At 37.5% G+C, this 8,861-nt stretch overlaps 2 long non-coding RNA genes across 6 annotated transcripts; both read left to right on the forward strand.

The window, feature by feature from the left end:
- The first annotated feature begins 114 nt into the window (after positions 1–114).
- Positions 115–4,726, forward strand: LOC131221701 (uncharacterized). 5 transcript variants are annotated; one of them, XR_009159537.1, is made up of 4 exons: positions 115–353; positions 1,286–1,697; positions 2,460–2,930; positions 3,561–4,629. It is a non-coding gene; the product is annotated as an uncharacterized LOC131221701 (long non-coding RNA). The 5 variants fall into 5 exon arrangements; XR_009159538.1 differs by lacking the exon at positions 115–353 and adding an exon at positions 4,643–4,726 and having other exon boundaries at positions 1,186–1,697; positions 3,561–4,493; XR_009159539.1 differs by lacking the exon at positions 115–353 and having other exon boundaries at positions 1,186–1,697; positions 2,460–2,554; positions 2,828–2,930.
- A 126-nt stretch (positions 4,727–4,852) lies between these two features.
- LOC131220640 (uncharacterized) lies at positions 4,853–6,467 on the forward strand. Its single transcript, XR_009158748.1, has 2 exons — positions 4,853–6,242; positions 6,327–6,467. It is a non-coding gene; the product is annotated as an uncharacterized LOC131220640 (long non-coding RNA).
- Positions 6,468–8,861: the final 2,394 nt, after the last annotated feature.

Below are 8,861 nucleotides of genomic sequence, written 5' to 3' on the forward strand. Positions count from 1 at the left end.
TACCACCTAATGCACTTGGCCAAACAGGCCTAACCCTCTCTATCCCTCTCTCTGCTGCTTGCTCTCCCTCTCTCTCCCCACCACCGATTCTCTCTCTCTCTCTGCGCCTCTCCCTCTCTGCGCCTCTCCCTCTCTGCTCGATCTATCTCTCTACGCCTCCCTCTCTGCACCTCTCCCGCTCTGCTTGATCTACCTCTCAGCCTCTCCCTCTCCACTCGATCTCTCTCCCTCTTCACTCTTGAACCCTCCCCTCTCCCTCTCCTCTTGATCTACCTCTCCCTCTCCCTCTCTCTCCCTCTTTTATTTCTTCTTTTCTTTTGTCCAGCAGATTAAGGATCATTATGCAATATCAGGTCTCTCTCTCTCTCTCTCTCTCTCTCTCTCTCTCTCTCTCTCTCTCTCTCTCTCTCTCTCTCTCCCCCTCCCTCCCTTATCTATTCATATCAATTTGGGCATTTTTTGGCATTTTTTAATCCTTAAAGTAACATTGTGTAATGATTTGTGTTTTGGGAATTTTTGAGTTTCGAATCCCTAATTAGGGATTTTGTAGTGTTGATTCCCTAATTGTGGATTATAAATTTAAAAAAAAAAAACTGAAAAATCCCTAATTAGTGGAATTTTGTTTAGAACTATGAAATGCTTTGTTTCTCTTGAGAGTAGCTAGATTGGGAAAATGCTGAAACCATTAGCTTCAATGTGATTTTTGTATTCTTGTTTAAACATCTTAATATTGTGTCATGTGCATCTGTTGTATGTGGCTGTAGCACCAAGCCAGTGGTCTGCATTTCCTTCTGCTTGCTTGTACAGGCCATGTTTCACAGCCATGTTTATGGAACACAAATGGAGGTGCATTTGTGAGTAATTTCATTTACTTCATTTTGTGGGATGAAGGCCTTAAATCTCAGTTAGAATGATTGAATCTTTACAATTCATGCTATCCTGATTTGTAGATGTTGGAAAAACTGAGAACCCAACAGAATTCCAGCATAAATTAGAGCCTTTCAACTAGAAAAAAAAAAAAACTGCTTTTTGTGATTTATAGCTTAGCTACAAATGGGACCATGCCATGTGCTTATATAGACCATGAAACTTAAGCAACTTCTTTCATGTCAACTACTTGATAGTTCAAGTAAAGGTTTTTTCTTCAGAATATAATCAAAAGGGTTTTCTAACTCATAGAGAAATGGTGATTCAAAGAAGTTGGCGAGGCATTTATTTTGGAGCACTTTGAGGTGGTTTTTCTTTAGAGCCTGTTTGTTTCTCAGTCTTGACTATATCCTTGCAGGACACAACAGAGTATCAAAAGTCATTGGCACGCAAGATGGAGGCTGGCTTGAAAGTGAAATGTGATAAGTTAGGTGATGCCTTTGTAATGGATGAAATGTGATAAGTGAAATTTCCATTTTGTGGATGTTTTATATACCATGTTTGTTGGCTCTAGAACTTCATGAGCTAAAGTTTGCTGATATTTGTTGTGATGAAAGTCCATGGTAAATAGACCATCCTGATGTGATAATAACTGATCCTGAGTTCAAACTGTCTCAATCCCACATAACAATAATTAACTTTCATAACTTGCAGTAGCTTCAAGATGATCTGCAAAAGTTGGGATTGAAGATCAAGCATCATGAGGACAACCTGAAATTTCTAAAGACTCAAACAAACAACTTAGGATGAATCCATTTTTGATATGCAAGGTTAACTTAATGCTTTTCTTTAGTGTGGTGTCCTTTTATCATCTTGTCTTTGATCCATCTTGAATTAGGTAAGGCCTTGAAACTAGTTAAAAGCAGAATCAGAAATAGAGTCCATAGTCTATCTGTTATTCTGTTCTATTTTTGAAGCCTGTGTGGCTTTTGATCTAATGCACTAGGAAAGTTGGGTCATTTAGATGCTACCCTAGGATTGCATCTCTACAAGTGCAACACGATATAACTAGTTAGCTACTTCATTGCCTTTCTTTTCCTTCTTTTAATATCTGTTTCCTATTTCATTGTTAAGGGTGTGAACGGTCAGGCCCACTTGGGCTTGGGTCCAGACTCTAGACTCTTTGGTCTGTTGTTCTGGATCTAATGGACATTTACACCTAATTACTAATTGAGCCAGAAATTGGTTGCGGATCTTCTGCTATACTGGGAATTGATGCACTAGTGGGCAATCAAAGTTCCATTTATAGTCTGTCTGCTATATACAAAAGCTCCCTGTACCTTGGAGATACATTTCCTAGCACTTTTTGTAAGTGGATGGTAGTATTTTAGCATGGATTTTGTAGGGACTTTCAATCAATCTGATTGGCCTGAAATCCCTCAAGGACTTGGAATGAGAGTAATAAGTGATGTTCCCAACTCCAATGAAAATACAACTACTTTTAGAAGCTTACATTTCAACCTTTGTAGTATGTAGTATGTAGTACGGATGCAAGACAGAGGATCAAACTTTCACTATTTTATGGTGTGCAGCTGATAGAGAGCATGGCCTGCAACCTTTCATGTAAAGCTGCACCTTCCAACTTGTACATGCACTTGGACTCTCTCATCTATTCTTTGAATATTTGGTATTGCTTGTCTTCTCAATTGGGTCTCATTTTGAACTTCTACATGCACTTGGATACTCTCATATCTGGCTTTTTGGAAATTGGGTATTGTTGGTATTCTCAATTGGGTCTTGCATTTTGAATGTCTACATGCACTTGAACTCTCCCATATATGGTTTTTCGGGTATTGCTGGTTTTCTCAACTGGTTTTTCGAGTGTTTTTCTTGTTCATTCTGGTTTTGAAGAAGTTGTGGTTTGTTTAATTATAGTTAATGTGTTTATGGTGTTGGAAAGAATGTATGATCTGGAGCAAGGCATCATGTATCCAAACATCTGGATTGATGGCAAGAGAATTGAATGAGGTGCTGAAGATGAGATGATCCATCAAGTGGACAAGGTTCCAATTAGGTACTCTCTCTCTCTCTCTCTCATATGTACAGATTATAGCTATACAGTAGATGGCCAACAATTGAAGAGTTTGGATGACAATCTCATTTTATTAGGACTGCTCTAGCATAGCTCTCATGTGGAAAAATGCAGGCATGCCAACTAATGTGAATGAGATCCACACTGTCCAGCAGGTACATTGCCTAATGACATCCATTGTGATGCTAGTGCAACATCCACTTCGTCCATCATTTGAGAAAAATCATGTTAGGATTTAAGCCTAATGGTATATTTGTTATGGATTTTTCAGATGAGGAACCTATTATATTACATTTATATACCATTAGACTTAACCCAAAATCCCCAAAAACATCCTGATGCTTTTCCCATATACATGCCTAATGGAACATGCTATGCATAGCTAATATTTCTTCCTTAGAAGTTCACATTTGCTAGAAAATTTCCCAAATTAGTTTATCAACAGATCTAATTAAAAGCTTGTGAAACTAATACGAATGCCAATCAATCTCATCTCTTTACAGGGTTCTCATCATTGATGGATACTTTGCTACTGCACATGTTACCTTTGTAGATATTGATTGATCTCTAACTGGTTTTGGGCCTTCTTTCCAACATGCAGATATTGAACCTTGTTGATGTTCAATGTCATATATGAGATGATTTCAACAAGAACAATCCTCAATGATTCGAAGAAAGATTTCAATAGACCTTCAATGAATGCTTCTACAGAAGCAATTTGTGAGAATTTTAGTATACCAGTAGAATGGGATCTTTTTATTAAAATTTTGACCAACCGGAGAAAAAATGTCTCAAATTATTTGGCTAAATGGTAAGTGATCATCCTTATGTTAATCACAGTGAATTTATCTGTGCTTTATTCTTTCTGATGCTATTGCTAAATTAAGTTCTGTTTGACAAAATGTTGTAGCCATTAGTTAGTTGATTCTCAGAATCATGGAATATGCGACTTTGCAAGTGCCTACTTATTTTCTCCGTCAAAACTTTCTTCTTGTGAATTGGTAGGATGGACCTCCATTTTCTTTGAAAGCATTCCTCAACAGCAAAATGATGATGGTGTTTGAACTTACTGCCAACAGGCGGTTCCAGGTTGTTCCATTCTCCCGGTCTCCTTAGGCTATATACATGGTTTGTGGTGTAAGCTTCTGTCATGGGAGAATAGTTCTCGAAGGCCTGCAATGTGTAAAGGCTAAGATGGCTAGGCCATGTATGTGTTCATTTCTTCTTATCATTTGGTCAGGTGTGCCTTGTCCTTCTTAACTGGCCAAATGATGTATTTGGTAATGTTGTTTAAGTTAGCTCGTTGTTGTTGTTGATGACGATGATGATGATGATGCTTGTGTTTCATGTTATCCTATATTAGACATATTTCATTCCTGCATGCTGTTTCATGCTATCCTATATACTGACAATTTTCTTTTACTCCACAGACTTCTGCCCATGTCTGTTTGATAACAGATTTTTGCCCAAGTGGGGAGCTATTTGCTTTGCTTGACAAACAGCCTATGAAGATTTTCAAAGAGGAAGCTGCAAGGTATCTTCAATGAGTAATTCAATAATTCCCTCAATTTTGAGACTTCGACCAAGAATGGTTCTTCACGGTTGCCATGCCAATTTTTTTAAAATTTTTTTTTTCAGTTGATAATTGGATATTTCAAGGTTGTTCTTGCATATCTTTTGTAGCCATGGTCACAAAAATACCGTGCTCTATGTCAAGTGGAATCAAAATGGTGATTGGGTGCTAACTGCCTCTGAGGATCAAATCATGTTTTCTCTCATTCTTTTCTTTTAAGGGAACTATATTTTATAGTTCTTGTAACCAACTGTTCTGTGGATTTTTTATTTTTTTATGTTTTTTTTTTAAAAAAATTTTAAAATTTTTTTTAAGGATTTATGTTGGCATTATCTATAAATTTTGTTAGCTAGAACTTTATTTTACCAAATTGTTTCATTTTTATGGATATTTCTGCATCTAAGATTCTTATTACTAGGAAATTTGCACTAATCTAAAATCATACTTTTAGTACTATTTATAGATTATTGTTGCTTCAAGACCTCCCAATGAAATGCATTATTGTTTTATGATAAGCCTCTTGGTTAGGAGACTTGATGCGATCTTCCAATGCAAATGTCCAATATGACCCAAACTCGGGTTGGGTAAGTCGGGTTCAGTTTTATGAGATCTACTTTGGTTCATGAAGTATGGATTATTTGCAAAATATTTCATTATTTTTGTAGAACACTTTCGGACAAATGATTCTTTTTGTATGCAATGCGTGGGCCAAATAAAATCCTCTTTTAAATTGAATGTGAATTTAAGAAGGTTACAAAAGATCTGCTCATACTATAAAATTATGAGTTTGACCCTTGACTCATGACTTTTTTTACTTTTTAAACAGTTGCCCACGTAGTTGAGTTGGGTTCCTACTGAGTTGGCCTATTTTAATGGATGGTTCCAGTCAATAACTGGCTTGACTGTCTGGTTCTTACAGGTTTTAAAAGAATGATCACTGAATATCTCAAAGTTATTTCATATTGGAATGTGGTATAGTTTTCTTTGGTTAGGGAATCAATTTGAACTATCTGACTTGGATTTGGCTTTGTTTTAGCACAATGGATGTGTTGTTCACCAAACTAATTCTTGTGTTTGATTGGACCAGATTTTTTTCAAAGTTCAACTACCTTTTGGTTCGTATGTACTGTAGCTACAAAATTCATAGCTGAAAGTTATGATTGGTTCTTCTTCAATTCGTTAATGAAAACATGAGGGGACCCCAAATCGAACAAGCCAATCCGGAAACCACATCTCTGGCTCTAACTTCCCTCCCACAACAACCAATTCAACCAGCAGCTAACAAAGAAAAACGACATTTGTTTCTTAGCCTGGAAACTATGACTTCTTATATGCAGAGGTCATTGGTCTAATTTAGTTTACTTTTTCTCTGCTATTCACATCAAATATAAAGAGATGCTTCATTTTCGTTTACTTCACCCAATTTCATATTCGGACATAATGAATGCTCTCAATTGGACACTTACAGCTAACACTGTTTAACCACTGTTAACTGAACTTCATAATGAATCTCCTGCAGGTGCGTCAAATCGACAGAATGCCAAGATTAGTGTCCTCCATGCAGCCCTGTCTTTCGAAGCCCCCAAATTACTTAAATCTTGTGATGTGCAAAACAACATAAACCCATTGTAATCTTCCTTTGTGCAGGTTCTGGACCATGGTGAGAAGATTGAGCTTTTGGTAGACAAAACAGAGAACCTCCGCTCACAGGTGGTGAACCTCGATACCATTGAGGGCTTGAACCTGCTGAAGGACTTTGAAATACTGGTGCTGATGCCTTCTACTACTACACAGCTTACCAAAGATCGACAGAAGAAACCAGTCCCTTGGAAACAATGGCAATCATTGGCAACAAGGAGATCATTGACATTAACCAAGGTATGTTAGCTGCTTAGACTGGTGTAAAAAATAAAAATAAAAATAAAAATAAAAAACTAGGATACATATGGGTCACCTTTTCTTTTCTTTTCTTTTCTTTTAAAATTTTTTTTTTTTTTAGATGAGAAAGATTTTCTTTGTGGCTATGGATTTTCGGCAGCTTTGAACTCTATAGCTACGGATTTAATCTGTAGCAAATTTTTAAGAGCTACGATCCTAATGGCTACAGTCATACTGTGAGCTAGTCATCGTAGCTTTTGACCAATTTTCTGGTAGTGTAGTAAAAACTGACGATTTAGCGGCGTCCAGCACAACCGTCAGTAAAGGTCTTGACCGCCGGTCAAGCCTTTACCGGCTATTAGCTGACCGCGGGCAAAGGATTTGTCGGCGGTTTTGACCGTCGGTAAATGCCAGTTTTCTTGTAGTGTCGGTGTGTGGGACCCAATATGGTGTTTGTATGACATCTCACTCATCCAGAAAGGTTGTCCCACTCCCAAAAATCAGCTTGTTCAACTAACAGGTGAGGCACACATACGATATAATTTTTTATTTTTTATTTTTTAAAAAACAATGTTATATTCACATGGGCTGCACGTATTGGTTGGGTCGAACTGATTTTTTGGACATCCCATTTTAGTGATGAAACAACCATGAGGCTTACACACAAACTAGTTAGATGTACAACTAGTGTGTACGGCTGCCAATCAAGAAGATGACCCCGCCTCCGGCTGCGCTTGTGCTAGAGTATTAACCTAGAGGGCTGCACTCAGGCTTAAAACTCAAGCTTGCTTTTCAATGGGGCTAGGTATGGACCGAGGACAACAGTTAGCCTGGATGGGTTAGTCCATCAAATTTAGATAAATTAATGTTGGAAACCATGGAAACACCCCGAGATAAATCAATCAAAGTACACGTAATCTCACAACCAAGTCTAAAGAAGAGTAGTTCGATTTTTTTTTTTTTTTGGAAAAACCCGTGCGAGAAAAAAACCACAGTACAAAGCTACAAGTAATACACTATGAAAGCAGAAATTATAAGAGATAGAGTCTTACCGATTTGAACAAACTTCGAATCTACTTCACAAGCCCTGACTATTCTCTTAAACCCTTAGGAACTATTTAGAAAGGCCTAATACACCTCTTTCATTCCTAATCCCAATTATACCCTATATATATACTATCACAACCGGAATAGAAAACAAATTCCACACCTACACAATTCTACACATCTTTGATGGGACCTTTGACAGCATCAACACGCGATCAAAGATCTGTCAATGACATCGAGTAGAAACACCAAAACATTATAGCAACTAACATGGATTTTTCAAAATTTTCCCATAACATCGACAAACCTTATTATTGATAAGTTTAAGACATCAAGAACAATATCGACCATGTCTTCAATCTTCAATCTTCATAGCTCCTTATTAATCATCATTTCTTATTCCGCATTCCATCATAGCTCCATCATCACTTCTTGTGCACACTCCATCTTCCATTTATGCCTTCGCCAAGCCTAGAGAAGTTGCACGGAACTTGAACTTCTTGTGGAAACCACCTTCGTAAGTATGTCAACTATTTTCACGCTTACGTGAATCTTCTCTAGATTCACACCTCCTTTATCAAGCACCTGTCAGATAAAATGATGACGCGGATCAATATGTTTAGTACATGAGTGATAAACAAAATTTTTAGCTAAGTCGATTGCACTTTCGGTGTCATAATTGATTGGCATGCACGATAGATTTTTAGCCATTGCGTGGTGGTATAGTCTTTGTTTATGTAGGTAGATTTTCGGTTTCTAAGAACACTTCTAAATGTTCCCCGATCAATGGTGGCGCAAGGTTATGTTTTCTTTGATGGAAGGAGAGTCCAACTAGGAGCATTATTTTCATTAGGAGCTTGCATATACAATGAGGGTGACTGAAAATGCGATGAATATAGCATTCGTGTTGTGGCACTTGAAATGATGATAGGAAGGCATCCTATGGAGCTCATCTCCTCTTTGACATCACCAAATAGACAAGACAAATTGTTGACGGATGCATTGGACCAACATCTTTTGGATGTAATGGTTGATGTTGAACAAGAAGTTGTATTTACGATGTCCATGTCACTTGCCTGCATTCAGTCAGATCCAGACTTTTGGCCAACCACGCATCACGTGGCTCGGGAGCTATTTGTTGGTAGGCCTTCCTTCTCTCTTGAACCATTCAATACACTTACATTGCATCAACTGATGGATGAAAATCCCCCAGGTTATGGGTGTGTAGTGTCAAGATCATTATTATTGTGTATGTATATTGTGTGATTATAATGAAGCACGGAGAAGGTATTTTCCTTATTATGCTATGTACATATTTCAGTGGGTGTGGTAGATGTTTATCTAAAATGTAGATTGCTAACATTGGTTATCAAAATCAAATGTAATAAAAGTAGGTTGAAAAAA

This window comes from Magnolia sinica, chromosome 12 (assembly GCF_029962835.1).
Source record: "Magnolia sinica isolate HGM2019 chromosome 12, MsV1, whole genome shotgun sequence".
Classification (NCBI taxonomy): domain Eukaryota; kingdom Viridiplantae; phylum Streptophyta; class Magnoliopsida; order Magnoliales; family Magnoliaceae; genus Magnolia; species Magnolia sinica.